This window comes from Lactuca sativa, chromosome 5 (genome assembly GCF_002870075.4).
Source record: "Lactuca sativa cultivar Salinas chromosome 5, Lsat_Salinas_v11, whole genome shotgun sequence".
Taxonomy (NCBI): Eukaryota; Viridiplantae; Streptophyta; class Magnoliopsida; order Asterales; family Asteraceae; genus Lactuca; species Lactuca sativa.
Genome location: NC_056627.2, coordinates 307,665,268 through 307,683,920, shown reverse-complemented (window position 1 = coordinate 307,683,920; position 18,653 = coordinate 307,665,268). Strand labels below are relative to the sequence as shown.

The 18,653-nt window shown below is 35.9% G+C and overlaps 1 long non-coding RNA gene and 1 pseudogene across 3 annotated transcripts; one reads left to right on the top strand and one right to left on the bottom strand.

The window, feature by feature from the left end:
- Window positions 1–2,549: 2,549 nt before the first annotated feature.
- LOC111888513 (uncharacterized) lies at window positions 2,550–4,097 on the top strand. Of its 3 annotated transcripts, none has more exons than XR_008232656.1 (3): window positions 2,550–3,029; window positions 3,222–3,434; window positions 3,614–4,097. It is a non-coding gene; the product is annotated as an uncharacterized LOC111888513 (long non-coding RNA). The 3 variants fall into 3 exon arrangements; XR_008232655.1 differs by having other exon boundaries at window positions 2,556–3,029; window positions 3,386–3,434; XR_002849243.3 differs by having other exon boundaries at window positions 2,558–3,029; window positions 3,389–3,434.
- Window positions 4,098–6,483: 2,386 nt separating this feature from the next.
- On the bottom strand, window positions 6,484–17,586 carry LOC111888507 (WD repeat-containing protein WDS homolog; annotated as a pseudogene).
- Between the last annotated feature and the right edge of the window lie 1,067 nt (window positions 17,587–18,653).

The following is an 18,653-nucleotide window of genomic DNA, read 5'->3' as shown; positions in this document are numbered from 1 at the left end:
CCCTATTTAAAGGACTTTATGTCCTTCTATCAGCCTCCTTATTGCCATTGAGAACCAAAAAACCCTAAGCTCGTGTGTGTGTGAGGCCTTTGGAGAGAGATTGAAGCTTTGGAAGTTGTTTCTAGTGGAACTGTGGAAGAAACTTGAAGATCAAAAGGGCTCGCATCAAGAGAGTGGTGTAGATCCCGAATCTATTTCAGTTTGGGCACATCTTGGAGGTAATAAGTTGTTACCTTCACTCTTCTGCATCTAGATCTATTCATGGATGAGATTTGGGGCCATTTTGGTATGTTTGAGATCTATTTCGGGTTTGGAGTTCAGATCTGAAGTTGCTACTCCAGATCTAGACTTGTGTTGGTCTAGAATGTCATAAAGCATCAGTCAATGAGTTGTTGGTGAAACCCCTTTGTCTTAAATCCTAGCCCTAGAGTGATTTGGACGTTTAACTCCTTGGTTTCACGTAAAAGTTTGCAACTTTACATGAGAATCATGCCCTAGAAGAGTGGATCTGCAGTTTGGAGCCCCTGCATGGCTCAAAAAGCCTATGTATGGATGAAGGACTGAAGAGACTCGGTGAGTTCCTTGGGTGGACTCGACGAGTCATATGAAGATAGGCATGAACTGGACGAGTTGGAAGAACAACTCGGCGAGTCTGTTGAAGATTGCCTTGGACTCGGCGAGTCAGGTCGCAGAACCCTAATCTCTTTTGGTTAAAGCTTCGGATCAGTGAGTCGGTTGGCGACTCAGTTAGTTGGATATGATGGAATTCAGAGGCCGTTGGACTCGACGAGTCTTGAGGTGACTCGGCGAGTTGAGTCGTGCTATGAGAGTTTTCTGAGTTTGAGAACTCGGCGAGCCGACGGGTTGACTCGGCGAGTAGAGTCAATCAGGAAGGTTGACTTTGGCCAGGACTTTGACTTTGACCTGTTTGACCTTCAGGGGTGTTATGGTAATTTTGGATATTTATGTCAATGGATCATTGATCTTATAGGTTTTGGAGTTTGGGGCAGTGCTTCGGGATTGTGCTTTCGTGGTTCGGTTCGGTAGTTGCAAGGTGAGTTATCCTCACTATACTAAGGGATCTAAGGCACCAATGCCGGGCCATTGGATATGTTATCCTAGTAGTGTTACATGTTGAGTATGAGTTTGTGTTGCACGCTAGTGGTTATGCCAGTTAGGTAGACCTGTAGGACTACGTGTGGTGTTATATTTTTAGTAGTTATGTTATATGTTATGTGGGTTGGGTTGAGGTTGTACTGCTCCATGCGGTAGCCAACAAACCCGAGAGTAATCCAGATATGAGCTGAGGGCCCGGTAGGCATTCCAGACTCATACTGAGGACTCGGGAGCATTCCAGATACGAGCTGAGGGCCCGACAGGCATTCCAAACTCGTACTGAGGGCTCGATGGCAATCTAGATGTGAGCTGAGGGCTCGGTAGGCATTCCAGACTCACACTGTGGGCCCAGGGGTATTCCAGTCTGTAGAGTTGTGGACTCGTTACGTGCTATTCTGTTTAGTTTGTTATGATATGTTATCGTTGGCATGGTTATGTGGACTGTAGGTGTATTGGTATTTTAGGGGTAACTCACTAAGCTTTCGGACTTACAGTTTCAGTTTATTGTTTCAGGTACATCAGGGGATCACGACAAGACAAAGGCGTGATTGTACAACTCCTATTATGTTTATGTTTCTGGGAAAACTCTGATAATTTATATTTTGAAAACAAGTTTGTAATAGTAATGGATTTGAAATGTTTTTAAAAAGTTTAAATTGGCTTGAATTTTTAGGGTGTTACAATAATGAGGATAATGCAAGAGTTACTTCCTAAGGATCCATGCATGCACCTTAATTACTAAAACCCTAGAATAAAATAATACACGGTTGGACAGGCCCAAACCGGTTACAAAACTGGGCTAAAAGCAAACGAGCCCAAGACGCAACATCCAAATCCCAATAGAAGGGTTAGAAGATTGTGACTTTTAGTATAAGTTTTTGAATGATAGAAGTTGGACATAGATTCGTTAGGTATGAAGGTTTCAGGGCGTTCCTGAGAAATTGAATATCCTCAATGGCCCGGGACGAGCTAAAAAAAAAAGGTGCATTTATCGTTATTATAAGTTTTTATTTTTATTTAAGGTAAACACCTATGTGGCATGCCAAGTTGGAAGGGATTGCTGACATGGCATGGCAAAATATTTACAACTTAAAAAAAATCAAATTTTTTTGAGAAATGAATTAGAGGGGTTCGAACTCATGACCTAATATCCCAAACCAAGGCTTAGCGAACTAGGCTACAATCTACATGTGATACTTATCTTTAACAATAATATATAATGACTTTCGGCTTTCCTTAGCCTAATAAAAGATACTATTTATGATGCGATAAAAAACGATTAGGGAGGATCGAACCTGCAACTCTTGTAACTACTATAGGCTTACCAATTAATCTATACAGCTATTGTTTATTATTCTTTCACTATTTTAGTTAATCTATATTGTGCCGATGATTTAAATGCATACATTATTATTATTATTATTATTATTTATTATTTTTTTTTATTATTAAAGTTCTTTTCCCTTAGCTACAGTATCTGACACAGATATTGTTCCTGGGTTATTTTAACGCTACCATGGTCACCGCTTGCGGCCTCTTTGAAATATCTTTCGTCATTCCCGAACAATCTCTATTATCCACAGAATCCCACCGCCTCATACCACCTCCTTTCTCTGGTATAGTCTACGCTCAAGAAATCTTGGGCGTCTCCTGCCCTCCAGCTACTCCAGCCTCTCTGATTTTTACAATCGTCGGCGCCTACAAGCCCTAAAAGAACACCACCGATCGATTTTGCTCCTGCCCTCCACCGTGGGGGAGATTGATGCAGTCGTAGATAGCGACTCCAAAACCCAAATCGTATTCCCCGTTATTCCCAGTCCTCACCGCCAGATTAAGCGAGGGAAGCTACCGCTACATGCTTTTCGAAGCATACCCAAAATTTCAACTGGCTTATGCACATCACGCGCCAATCGGTATGTTTCTTTCCTTAATTTTCAATTGATTAACCAAAAAAGTCACTTGAATCAACTATTGTTGTAGGATACCAGTAAACTCCGGTGTAATTAGGGTTTTAATGCGTTTATTGCATAGAGTGCTTGAATTTGATGTATAATTTGTTGTTGTATCATATACTCTGAACAACTTTATAACAAATTTCTTCACAGAGCCAAAATTTGGTGGATATGGGTCATTTTACCCTCACAAAAGCATATTCCGATTCTCCATTTTCATATCAACACATCTGAAACAGTTCAAAATTTCAACAAATCGTGTATATGGGATTCTATATGATCATTATATTTATTGATAAACATCGATTAACTGTCAGCAGGTTGGATATGAATTTTCGAAGAAAATATGTTCAGCCACACCATCTGGTAGCTTTCTGATCAGCGATGCTTTCTCCATTAGCTTATTTATTTTCATTTTTTATCTAATTGTATAACTGTTTAAGCTGAATTTTTTGTTCACACTTTTGTTTTGCTGTGTGTGAGGATTTAGGACTTAAGGGGGCTTTATGTTATCTGATTAATCTTTCTGCTAACTATGTTTTCAGGGGTTTTGATGTTAGAAGGGAATGTAATGTCCGAGAATATAGTGATGACACGGTGGAATGAAATCTGGATTTCCAAATTCTGCTTCCAAACATACCCTAAGATTCTTAACTGATACTTTTATTCCTTACTTACTCTTTTTGCAATTAATCATGACTGTTGTAGGTGCCATTCTTCAACATAGGGATCAATACAATGGATACATTTTCACACGTTGGAGGCAATTATGCAGAAGGAAATCCAGCTTAATGAACTCCAACATCAGGCATATTTTTCTTTGAAATTTCAGCCAATTTCGAGCTTATCTAAAATAGTTTTTCGTTTATTAACCAAAAAATGTGTTGAAAGGAAATATTCAAAGACTAAAATCTTTTATATTAAACTTATGGATGTATGATGATCACCAATAGTAAATGCTCCAGCAATAAATCTCTAAATCAATGCAAGATGTTATGTTTTAAAAAAATATGAAAGAATTTTTGAATTTTTTTTTTAATGTTGAATTAGGTTATAGTTACCGGTCATTGTGGGAAACCACTACTAGAAAAACAGCCTTTTACGACGCTCATTGCGCGTCATAAAAGGCTTAGACGACGCGCAAATGCGCGTCAAGGAAGGCTCTGTCATAAAGAGAGACGACGCGCATTTACGACGCACAATTACGACGCACAATTACGACACGCGTTTACGACACGCAATGCGTATCAAAGAAGGCCCTGTCATAAAGGAAGACGAAACGCATTAGCGTGTCGTAACCTTACGACGCGCGTGTTAATGACACGCAATGCGTATCAAGAAAGCCCTTGTCAAGAAAGTCCATGTCATAAATGAAGATGACACACATTTTTGCGAATCGTAATTTTATATGTTTAAAAAAAATATTATTTATAGATTTACTAATTTTCAAATTAAATTTGTATTTAATGTCTCATAATAAATAAAATATCATATACAAAAATACAATCCATTGCATAAAATTTAATGTCATACAAATAACCGTTCCATGGAAAGATAAAACAAATCAATAAAAGTTGTAATGGAAATTTACAAACTAATTAGATAGAAGAAATATGAAAAATTTGAAATCCCTAAGATTAATAGTTCTAACAGAAGCTTCACGTGAGATACATACAGTTGGACTAGTAAGCAAAGATGTTCCTGAATCCACAATAGCAGCACAAGAACACGTACACGATACCTATTTTCATGATCAACACATTAGTATTCAGAAAGGCTTCAAGCATCATCAATCTATGTTATAAAATATTAAAATTTAATACACATGTAGTAACATACCTTAAGAAAGAGAAAGAGTAATGATCATTGACAGGCACAGGTTCTGATTCTGAATCAGTTGGAGTTGAAGTTTAAGTTGAATCTAGTGCTCGTTTCGTATCTTCCTAAAACAAGTAATAAGTGTAACGAGCAAAAAAAAATAGGGTCGGGATGAAGCAAAATTCATGAGTGAATTAATATAACTTAAAATATAGAAGAGATTATTGAGTTGAAACTGAGAAGACCGGTGACAACACAAGGCTCATATAAGATTAATGGTGAAGGAGACATAAAGATGAGTGTTAGCATCACCACGCAAGTTGCCCATTCCTCCATCATCCTTTGTTTTCCAGAACGTGTTGCATGCACAACAACACCCAAATCCAATCGCATAAAAAACTTTTATTCGGTTGGATCAGATAAACAAACAAACTGATTGTTGTTGATGTTATTTCCTGTCAGCATATCGTAGAGTACTGAGTGTATGTTCACATGATCCAACATTTGTTGTTGATCTCAACATCGATTCAACAGTAGAATTTCTATAAAAAAAAATAATATAGAGTTAACAAAATTATAAAAAAAAATACTTTTATAGAACTTAAAAGTTTTTTCTTTACCTGATTATGGAAATAATTAGCTGCAAAATATTGGTGCGTAGAACGTATTCCATTCCATGGGTTAATATTATTAACATTCACCAAAAAGATTAAAAGTAAATTACCAAAAAGATTGTGTTTACCATGAAGTAAAAGGTTAAAAGTAACTTACCCAGCTGCATATACGATAAGGAGAATTAATGATTCACCAAAAAGATTGTGTTCACCATGAAGTAATTGACCATCTTTTTGCAGATATGATACCATGTCTGCTATGTCCTATTATCATAAAATTCAAAATAAAAAATATAAAATATTATAATCACAAATATTATCAGACAGGGGAGTTGAATTAATGAATTACCTTCATGTGGGGTAAAAGATGGGTGCCAGTAGTTTTGGGTTTTGGCCAACCGTATAAAGGTTGTGCAAATATGTAATCTTGCATGTCTAGAACTACTAGTTGTAGGACCCTGTATAAAAAAAAAAGGCATGGTAAATAAGTAAATATTTAAAAAAGTATGTCAAATTGGATTTTTTTTTAAGAAAAAGTGAAAAGTACACCTTCCATTATCGCCATCTAATAATTATAAAAAACCAAAAATGAGCATATTTTCCCCTTTCTGGCCATACTTTTAGGTAGCTGCAGGGTAGTCTCCAGATGTGAATTTTGGTGAGTCTTGCATGGTTGAACCATAGCCACTTTGCCCTTCTAACATAGAAGGTCCAGCTCCTTTGCTACTTGTAGCTGGAACCTGAAAAGATGACATTAAAATTTACTGAAGCATAATCTAATTCAACATTCTTAACTAATAATTTGATTCTGAAACATTTTAATTTAGGTTGAATGTTTTGGATTCGAGTTTGTCATATCCATCTAATATAATGAAGAGGTGTGGATTCAATATAGGAGCAGCCCTTCTGGTCATCCACGAACTACTGCATCTAAATCAATTAAGTACGTGAGAAGAGAACAAGAACCAAAATAAGTCAACAACACATTCAGAAAGGAAAAAGATGTTCTGACTTGATAATAATTACAAGTTATGATTACATATCTCATATGAGCCCCTTCAGATGCATCTTTTGTGAGGGATTTGGTCCCCATATGCGAATGGTTTGATCATCACTAGATGATGCTAGCATTTGATGTCTCCTAGGATTCGAGGTCACACAGTTTACAGTCATTGAATGACCAGAAAGCACCTCAATTGGATCAAAACCACTTCGATTCCAAATATACACCTGCTCTCATAATTATAAGAGAATAAACTTAAGGATAATGAGCTGATGAAAGTTAGGGATAGTTAGGTAAATTCACAAGTATTTATATATACCTGTGAATTTTCGCTGCCGCTGGCAATAAAGGTGCTATTGACCCCACCAAAGCAAGAACGAATGAAATATTCATGTTGCCTATGGCCCTTATATCTCAAAGGCTTTTCCCATAACCCTTCAACATCCCACACATGAATCTCTTGGCTATTAAGATTAAAAATCAAATAGTTGTTGTCACCAGAAACCGAAAGAGTTGTAATCGGATGTTCTTTAGAGATAACTCTTTCAGCATTTGTAGCCATGTTTAGTATCTGAATATCTTTATCTGAAAAAATAGTAATCAGATATTCACCATTTGGAGTAACAGCAATATCTAACACTTTTGGCATCTATGTTCTTCTCCATGCTTTAATCTCATTGCCTTCACAATCCCACATGCAGATGCCTTTTTTAGGGTCTGAACTCCGACACACGAGTCTCTTTGAGTCTGGAAACGAAGCACACGAGCTAACAAGGAAGCTGTTATCACCAAATGTGTGCTTACATGTACCTGTTTCCACATCCCAAAGCCTAAGGACTCCTGAGTTCCCACATGTCAACACCATTGTGTCATTGGGGCTCCAGATTACAAAAGAAACCGGGTTTTGATGACTGGATAATCTATGTTTCAAACCTAACTTCCCATCTTCTTGTACCAGATTACAAAAGAAACCGGGTTTTGATGACTGGATAATCTATGTCGCTGGAAAGCGTTGGACGGCGAGGCGGGGTTGGACGGAGGTCAAAGGTGGGAGGCGTCGGCACTGAGAGAAACGTCGGAGGTGGGAGAAGTTTTCGACGTCGAGAACTGAGAAGAAGAGAAAGGGTTTTGTCGAAGTGAGAAAGAGAGAAAGGGAAATTGAAGAGAGAACATGCAGTAGAGGAAGGGGGCCGGGGCAGTTTTTTTGACAAAAAGCCCTAGCTATTACAAAGAGGAAGGCGGGGCTTTTAAGTTTTTGGGATTTCATTTTTCCCTCGGGATAGAACGCGTGCGTGCTATTAAAATTTATAAAGCGACAGTCTTAGACAACGCATATTTTATTATAGGTGCCCTCCGTGTTTTTTTTAGACACTAATTTCAGGGCACGTGAAAATGCGTGTCAAAAATCCTTTAAATTTTAAGAGAGATGACATTATTTTTAGGGCTCTCACAAATGCACGTCCTCAATCAACGAGTGTCATTGTTTGCGCGTCATTAAAAGATTGTTTTCTAGTAGAGAACGTAGTGAGAAAAGAGAGAGTTCTGGTATGGTCTCCCTATTGTGCCCATAAGTAAAGGTAATTTCAGCTCTTTAAAAAATTTCTTAATACGTTATTTATGCTTTGTTAAAAATGTTATTATCAATTATGTCTATTTGTTTCTTTTTTAAATTTGTAATGTTCGTTGTAAAAAGTTATGGCATTGTTGTATAGTAACATTACATGAATTTATAAATATGTTCAAAAGAATTTGGTCAATTGACAACCACTGCCAACTCAGGTTAAAATCTATTTTTTCTTTGGCTCAAGTCAAAATTTCAGTCCTCATTCTTATCAAGCATTTGATGTTCAGAAAGTTTGATTTTTTTTTTTTAATTTGTTAGTTAAAATAATCATTTTGACCTTTTTATCCAATTTGGTAATTTTATCGGATTTTTTTTCGTTAATTGACCCATTTAAACAGAAAACAAAAAAAAAATATCTGATATGAAACTCTTAAAACAGGAAATATAATTTTTTTGGTTAAAGAATTCATTTAGACCATTTTATCAATTTGCCCATTTTTGTTCAATATACAGGGACCATAAATGTTAGTTTTGTTAAAAGGAGGGAAAATGACTCTCAATTGGTGTTTGATTTGGTTATACATAAAGTCAAGCTGCCATTTTGTAGTCTAAATAAAATTGATCTAGATTTTTTTATTTTTTTTAATATAAATTCATTAAATGGAATCTTTTAATTTTCTCAAGTTTTTATTTTTCTTTTTTAAATTGATGCAAACTATAGTGCTATAAAACATACTTTCATGCTATTAGGAATACAATAAAATTTATTTAGCTACTTCATAGTTTATTCTCTAATTTTATGCAGATATTCAGGAAGGAAAATCATGAGAGGAGGATTTCAAAGTGTGTATTACCGAATCCCAGATTCTTTCATAAATGCGCCTTGTGGAAAGCTAAGTTTTTTGGTTTAAAATCAAATACAAAGTTTTTTGGGTAAACAGTTCTGTAAACTACCCCTGCATACTATTTTTTTTATAGTTAGAAATTTATGATTCTAACAACATCAGACCAAAGTGCTCCAGCATATTGTTTTTATAATTAAAAAAAATGATTTTAATATTTTTTGACCAAACTGCCCCTGCATGCTATTTTTATAGTTAAAAAGTTTGACCGGTCGAATGTTTATTTATGTTATAGTGTTTTATTTCTTCCCAATTTATGCAAGAATGATTCACATTTTTACCATTTATGCAACAAGGTCGTGATTTTTTGTTTACCAATTTATGCAATATTCATGGTTTTGGTCTTATAATGAAATGTAGGTGGAAATCATATGTAGGAAACTATTATGTTGCATAAACTGGTAAATTGGAAAGTACAATGCTATAAATGGTGAATAAATACAGTTTTAGCATCCAATTCAGGGTAGAAAAGAAACTATTGTTCGTTCCTAGGATGTCGTAACCGGAACTGGAACCACTTGATGTGAAGTAAAATCCATTTATTTTTATACATTTTCAGATTCTTGATTCGTGTGTAATAGTAACACTCATTTTTTTTTAAATGTCAGCATATGGAGGAATTCATGATTCAAGGAGACAATGAAGGACTTAAGTTGCATAAAAACAACCATTAGTCAGGCTGCAGAAGTTGTTATTAGAATAGATGTTCCTACATCTAAATGTGGCGAAGTTTGTAAATAACAATGGGTATATACGTATTTTGAATATGCAAAGAATTGGGTTTCCTGAGTTTGAAATCCTCATCCATGCATAAATAAATATTTATTCATGAAAAAGTTTTACTGATGATGGAAACCTTGGTATATTGTGCTTTTTGATGTATGACATTCGATTGTTTGTCAATGTTAGTTGTTAACTTATAGCTAGATATCAACTACAATACAATCCATTGCTACAATGTACATTCATTTTCTAATCGCATATTACAACATATTAAATTATTATGCGTTTGTAAATGTGCGAATTGCAGTGAATAGCAACGTACTTTACTATGTCTACAATTCAGGCAATGTACAATATTTCACACAAAAACACCACCTTCTATTGTCTTTTGTTAGTTTTCTTTAACATGATTGACAAATCCAACCCCCGCGAAGCGGGGTTTCTTATCTAGTTATTATTATTATTATTATTATTATTATTATTGAAAACAAAATTAAATAATTTATTTTTTAAATTAGTTTTAAGTAATATTATTAAGTAAACACATATATAAATACTTTTTTTAATTTCATATTTATACATATAAAAACATATTTATATGTAAAAAAATACATATAAATGTAATAAATACATATAAAAAGAACAATTATATGTTTTTATACCTTAAAAACATTTTTAATTTTTATTTTATTTTATATGTATTTTTTCATTTTTTAAAAGTATGAATATTTTTTTCTATATAAAGTAAGCAAAAAAACTTTTGAAGGTATAAAAGCATATAAATATGTTTTTATCCGTATTTATTACATTTATACGTATCTTTTACATATAAATATGTTTTTATACATATAAATATGTGTTTTCAAAAAATTTACATAAGTGTTTATTTAATAATATTACATACAATGAATTTTAAAAAAATAATTTATTTAATTTCGTTTTCAATAATAACAATAATAGTAATAATTGGATATAAATCCTCGGAACGATATACAATAAATATAATAATGAAGGACAAATATATGAAAAGTCATCTAGATCAATTGGTAAGCTTAAGATTTTGTATCGTAACGACGAAAGTTCGACCATTCCCCATCTAGTATTTAGCCTATCCGAAATCTTATCTTGAATTATTGTTCAGGATGATCATTATTGTTCATGAAAGTTGGTAGGTATTCTATACTATTGTTCAGGATGATCGTTAGCAGTTTATAGCCTAGTTGGCTAAGTCATTGGTTTGAGATATTGAGGTTACCATTTTAAATCCCGTCAATACCTTTTCTCAAAAACATAAATTTTTTTAAGGTTGTAAGCATTTTGGCTGATATGGCATGCGATATCAGCTGCCATGTCAGGAATCTCTTCCAACTTGGCATGCCACATAAGCGTTTATTTGCTGAAAAGGTAAAAAAAAAAGATTAAACTGAAGAAATTAACCAGTTTTCTGGGCTTTTTTATTAATAAAAAATTGAGTTTTAAAAAACTTTTCCAATATTGGGACTTTACTTAGATTTCCATTTGAATATCATCCTACACGAAGTTCAGTGATTAAACAAAACTCTGCCGCAAGCCACAACATCTATTGAGAAATTTGCAATTCTAGATATTCTTGTGTGGCAATTTGTTTAGCAGCGTGTATTTGATCGAGAATCAACAAATGAAAAAAATAACAGATCACTGTTATCAAATGTAACATGTATGTCCGATGTCAAAATTAAATGTGGTCGTCTAAAATAGCAAACGACGTGCACTTTCTAGAAGAGCGATTACTTCCCACATTTCATTTTGAGAACCTTTAATACATTGCGCAAAGTTGTTTGTTCGTATGTTGAAAAAATTACCGGTAACAAATCATCTATGATTATAATATATGCTTTAAACGCTTGTACCATGCTTTAGAAAGTTGCATAATCAAACTTCGAAGACATGCCCATCTGTGATTGTGTAAGCTTTTAACGTATAATTTGTGCAATAAAATTATAAAAAACGTTTACAATCGCAAATAGACATGTCATTTGTGATTTTCTCTCTTTGGGGTACAAGTTTTGAAGTGTAAAATACGAGTTTATAAAGCATTAACTAAAAGCTATATAAAAACAATGACGTTTTAAATAGTATCTTATGAAATACAAACAAAATGACTAAAAATTAGATCATTAAAGCACTATTAGATGGAAATCCGTCCTTAACTATTAGAGAGAAATTATAGAATTTGAAATTTTGAAAATCAAGTTAAAAATATTTTTTGGGGTTTCAATACACTGGTCTTATGTGTAATCACAACGCATTAAGCTGCGAAGATAATGCCAAATGTGATTTCGTTGGCTAAAAATATTATTTTTCTTAATTTTTACCTATTTTTTAATAAATGCTCTGGGAAATAGGCTATATATTTCATTTTCTCAAAATTAATTTATAAATTGGAGCTAAATATGCTTATCCACATGTGTTGTAACATGAAAATAATATTATACGTAACATCAATTTTATATGGTAACAAACACTGACAAAAGAGGCACTAAATAAGATTAGGAAGGTTGCATACGTAGAAGGACTACAACATAACCTCATCAGTGTATCTCAGCTTGTTGGAGGTACCGGTCTCAAGGTTTCATTCGACGATGAGGGTTCAGAAATAATTGAGAAGAAGACGAAAAGAGTTATTCTCAAGTCAGAGCGCAAAGGTGAAATGTTTTCCCTAAACCTCAAACCCATCAAAGGGAACCCAGCTATCTGCCTGTTATCCAAAGCACAATCTGACGAAAGCTGGTTGTGGCAACGAAGGCTCTCACATCTCAACTTTAAGGATATCAACAAACTTGTCACTGGAGGTCATGTTCGAGGCCTTCCATTGCTCAAGTATGATAGAGAACATTTGTGCGCTTCATGTGAAATGGGGAAGCAGAGTCGTCAAAGTCATCCATCAATAATAAACACTAAAGTTGTTGAACCACTAGAGTTACTTCATATTGATTTGTGTGGTCCATCATCTATCGAAAGCATCGGCGGTAGCAAGTACATTCTTGTTATTGTTGATGACTTTTCGCGTTTTACATGGGTGTTCTTTCTGAAGCTTAAATCTGAAGCGACTCACAAGCTAAAGATGTTCATCAAGCAGGTTGAAGTATAGCTGAAGAAAGTTGTTCGCAACATCAGGAGCGACAATGGGCTGGAGCTCAAAAATAAAGAATTCGAAGAATTCTTGACAGAAAAAGGAATTAGTCACAACTTCTCAGCTCCCTACACACCTCAACAAAACGGAATTGTCGAAAGACGAAACCGATCTTTGTGTGAAGCGGCCCGAACCATGCTAAGTTTTGCTTCTTTACCTTTATATTTTTGGGCTGATGCTATCTCTGCAACTTGTTTTACACAGAACAGGTCATATCTCAATAAGCGATTCACTCTCACTCCTTATGAGATCATCAACAACAGGAAGCCAAATTTCAAGTTTTTCCATGTGTTCGGTTCACGGTGCTTCATCTTCAATTCTAAAGAACACCGCAACAAGTTTGATGTCAAAGCCGATGAAGGGATTTTTCTGGGCTATTCTCTCACTTCTAAAGCGTACAGGGTATTAAACAAACGCTCAAGGAAAATAGAAGAAACTTATTACGTGACTTTTGATGATAGCTATGTCAAAAAGCTAAAAGCCAACGTAGACACAGCTGGAGAAATCTTTCCTCAAACAGGTCAAGTCACAGCCTCGATTGCAAACCTCTTTGAGAAGTTCGTCGAGTTATTTGATGAACCAGAGAAGGCTATTCTCTCGGAAGCCAGCGCAGCAGACAACAGGGTAGATCATCTGAAGCAACTTGTCGAAGATGCTACAAAGCGAATGGATGAAGGAGTATCCAGTTCCAACGAATCTCCACAACACAATGCTTCAGTCGAGGGGGAGGATCCATCTTCGTCATCACAGCCGAGCTCACATGTTGAGGGGGAGAACAGTTCTCAAGCTGCTCCCGAACGCTCTTCAACAACCGAAAGTGCCTCACCACCCGAAGGTGCATCAACACCCGAAAGCTCAGCACCACCAGAAACCTCTGTAGCTCAAGATACTCAAGAAATACCTGAAAGCTTATCTGTCGAGGGGGAGAATGCCGATATGCTTTATGATGATGAAAGTCAATCCGAACTAGAAGAGATGGTAAACGCTGAATTGGATCCATCCTATGATCCAAATTACCCTCCTCTCGTCAAATGGACCAGAGATCATCCTGTCTCTCAGGTTGTTGGTAATGTTTCTGAAAAAGTTCTGACCCGATCACAACTTAAGGCAAAACAAACTTCCTTATTTTCAAAAGTAGAATTCTTTATGTTTAACTCCTTCGTATCAAAAGTTGAACCAAAGACAGTGAACACTGCTCTTGATCACTCCGATTGGGTTCAAGCTATGCAAGACGAACTGAATGAATTCGAAAGGAACAAAGTTTGGCGCCTCATTCCAACTCCTCAAAATGCCCCAGTTGTTGGTCTCAAATGGGTATTTAGAAACAAAATGGACAAGGAAGGGAACGTAATACGAAACAAAGCACGTCTGGTAGTTAAAGGATACTGTCAGGAGGAAGGAATTGACTATGAAGAAACTTTTGCTCTTGTAGCTAGGCTGGAATCCGTTAGAATATTTCTTGCCTATGCTGCACACAAAAACTTTGAAGTCTACCAAATGGATGTCAAGTGTGCATTTCTAAATGGAGAACTTGAAGAAACAGTGTACGTGGAGCAACCTCCTGGATTCATAAATGAAAGGTACCCTAATCATTATTATATTTTGGACAAAGCCGTATATGGACTGAAACAAGCTCCGAGAGCCTGGTATGAAACGCTAACAAAGTTTTTAAAGATGTCCAAATTCAAACAAGGTTCGGTTGACCCAACCTTCTTTCGTAAGAAGGAAGGTAACCACCTTATGATTGTTCAAATTTACGTCGATGATATCATCTTTGGCTCAACGAATCCTAGCTTAACGGCTGAATTCAGAAAGCTGATGGAGACTAAATTTGAAATGAGATCAATGGGTCCAATTAACTTTTTCCTTGGTTTAAATATTAGATAGGGACCCGAAGGCATCTTTATTAATCAGGAAGCTTACACAAAGACTCTCCTGGCAAAATTTGGCATGATGGGAGATTCAAAGGTTAAAGTTCCAATGGCATTCGACACCAAGCTCACTCCATCCTTGGATAAGCCAGCAGTTGATATTACGCTATATCGCCAGATGATCGGTTCTCTGATGTATCTTACTACTAGCAGGCCTGATATAATGTTCTCTGTATGCTACTATGCTAGATTTCAGGCGAATCCACGTGAACCTCATATGCTTGCAGTGAAGAACATACTTCGTTATCTCAAGCGAACTACCTCTTTAGGTCTATGGTATCCTTCCAACTCGGGCTTCTTCGTTCAAGCCTACTCAGATGCAGACCTTGGAGGTTGTGGACTAGACAGGAAAAGCACCACTGGAGGCTGCCAATTCCTTGACGGGAAGTTGGTTAGTTGGCAATCAAAGAAACAAACTTGTGTGTCTTTGTCTACAGCTGAAGCAGAATACATTGCAGCTGCCTCCTGCACTTCTCAAGTGATTTGGATCCAAAGTCAACTCCGGGACTATGGACTCAATATGAAAAAGATCCCACTATATTGTGACTCTGAAAGTGCAATTAGGATATCTCATAACCCAGTACAACACTCCAAGACCAAGCACATAGCACTGAGGTATCACTTCATTAAAGATCATGTGGAAGATGGGAACGTTGAAATTCATTTTGTTAGAACCACTGATCAACTGGCTGATGTCTTCACCAAAGCCCTTCCTGAAGTGTCGTTCAACAAAATTCTACAAGGGCTAGGCATGATGGAATCAGATTCAGTACCAAAAATCACCTCTCAAACTCAAAAGTAAGAAGCGAAATAGACCGAACGTTCGGGTTCGAGTCTTGTACTCATGTACCGAAATGAACCGAACGCTCGGGTTCGGTTGGATAATCTGCTTTTCGCTCATCAATCAAAGGTGGTTTTCCTGGTTGTAAATTTCATGTATAATTGTTCCAAATTCATTTATCTTATTGTCAAAAGTATTCCCTTTTTGAAAATCCATTTTCTTTGGTAACCGAAATAAACTGAACGTTCGGGTTCGGTTCCTTAATTTTTCTCACCCGAAATAGACCGAACGCTCGGGTTCGGTTCCAAAGTTTTTCACAACCGAAATAGACCGAACGCTCGGGTTCGGTTCCAAAGTTTTTTTAACTTTTTATTTTCTTTCTCAGTCTTATTTTTTTTATTTATTTTTTCTTTCACTATTATTTATCAAAAATTCCAAAAATATTTTTCTTAATATATAATTTCAAAAACTCCAAAAATATTTTGTTCTTTATTTCTTTTTGGCTTTAATTTTATTTGTGTGTTTGTTTATGGGGAAATTGTTGAATTAGTTAAGTGTCCCTAGAAGCATGCTGCTGTATGTGTCCAAAGCCTCATCTGATTCTGAATAATAGCCTTAATGACTTGGTATACACAAACCTTGTCTTCCCAATTAGGCTATCACATTTATTCTAATCGTGAGCTACCTAACTCTCTTCTCACAAGAGATAAGAGTTTTCTACTTAGTCCTATCTTTCACAGCAGAGGTACTTTGCTTTCTTACACCATCTACATTACATTTCTCGATTCCACTCAGTTCACAAACGTAACCCTTGAGACTCTCAGAAATTACCACTGAGGTTTATGGTTACCCAATAACTGCGTTCATGATCTTAGTTTCGTGCCACTACGAGCTGAGTGAAACCCAAAATTCAATACCCAATCTAAATTGACGGCGAACAATTAATTTGCTCTAGTTTTCACTAAAGAATTGACGGACGTATCTTCATGAAATCTCAAATTTCTCTTTTGTGTGATTCCTATGAAATTGTTAAAAACAATAACATTTCTTCCCTTGGGATCTAGTTTTTTAATTTTTGTTGAGATTTTATATTTCCCAGCCAATTTAAAATTATTACCAACCTACTTGTTCAACAGACTACACCGGTCTCACAAGTACTTTGTTCACTTTCTATCTTATTTCAAGATTAGGACTGTTGAATCAAAGCAAAATCCACCCTAAGAAGCCTAATTAAAAGAAGCCTTTCAACACTTCTTAATAAGTGTTTGATCGTTATTCCAACGGGAAACCAAACAAACACTTTAAGGTCTCTCTTGACTTTGAAGAAAGAGATTCGTGCCCGGGATCATTTGTTTCGTGTCTTTATTGACATCACAATTTTTCCTAAAAAAAAAAATAAAAAAAATAAATATTGCTTTATTTCTTTTCTTTTACACCCTTAGCACGAAAATCTTTGATTTTCCAAAACTCCGGTTCTATTAATTACAGGCATTTTCATTGGATTGGTGGTTAATTACAAGTCGTGGTTCATTTTAATCCACGTGGGAGCATTGTTCAAAAGATGCCGTTACAATTTAAACGGATAAGATGATGACATGCTGACTCAGGCGGGAGTCTAATCGATTTGATTTCAAACGGCGCTAAAAGGGAACGCGTGCAAATTCGAAACATCTTATCTCCAAATGGCGTCGCAGAAGCGCGTGTGAATTTGAATCGGTTTATATTCAAACGGCGCTTGATGGGAGGCGTGTTCTTAGGGGTCTGATACTCTCTCTCATGTGTGATCATCGGCAACCCCAACTGTCACGCATCAGTCAACTCCGAAAAACCCTTCCATTCTCAATCGAAGATTTGGGAAGATCTTTCTCTCTCCTTAAATCCCAGTATAAAAAGGCAACACAATCCTTCATTTACCTCTTTACCGCCATCAAAATTCCCAGAGAGCCAAAATTCCTTGATTCTTCCCTGTTCATCATCTTCTTCACTCTCTTCAAACAATGGAAGATTCATCTTCTGTTCACGCAACATCCCATATACTTCCCATTCGCCCTCAACAAAGCCTCATCATTGATTTAACTCCTCAGTCTTACGATGCCTTCATGTTCCCCATAATCGAGTGCTTGCGATTTTACTAAGAAGGAAGGTAACCTTTTGTTCAATCAACTTCCTTTCAATATCATGTTTAATCATCTTACTGAGAAGATGATTGAAGCGATCGAATGTCTGAGTTACAGTTTCTTCAGGATTCTGCTTGAATTCACCAAACTCGGATAGTAGCAAGGTTTGAATGGAATGCTCAAGATCCTCATCCGTAGAATACAATTCTCGTAGCCTGTCCCATATTTCTTTGGCAGTTGTGCATGAACTCACCAGCCTGAAAGTGTCAGATTGAAGAGCGAATCTGATTAATCTCAATGCTTTAATATTGCACTGAAATATATCTTTTTCGTCTTGAGCAATATCTTTAACATCTTTCAAAAGATCATTATACTCCTTCTGAGTTTTAATAATTCTTGAAGTTGCTGAATGAGCGAATGGTCCAGATACGATTGCTTCCCAGATGAGGTATCCATTGTCCTCAGATCCGATGAAATAATCTTCAAAATGATGTGCCCAGACTTCGTAATCCTGAGTATAAAGAATGGGAATCTTTGTCGTTGATCCAATGCTGTTTGAAATGTTAATTGGATTGGATTGTGACTCGTCCATGCTTGATCGAATAACCTGTTTAAAAGATCAGACTTGTAATGAATTAAATTAGGGCAAAACAAATAAATGCTGAGTTACGTCAATTATAGGATGACAGCTCAATAAATATTGATTAATGCGGAATAACCCTAATCGCAACCTTTTTCACAGAAAAGATGTGTATGAATTACACAGCCTCCTGCTCTGATACCAATTGATAAGTTATTAAATAAACTTGAAGATCGATTAGATCTTTGTAACAGGTAGTACGAAGAACATAAACAATAAACAAGACAAAGTTGAATCACAATATGTCGAATGATTGATTCAAACAATCCTCAGCAGAGCTCGACTAAGAACTTCTGCTGTAGAGGACTTAGGGTTATAGA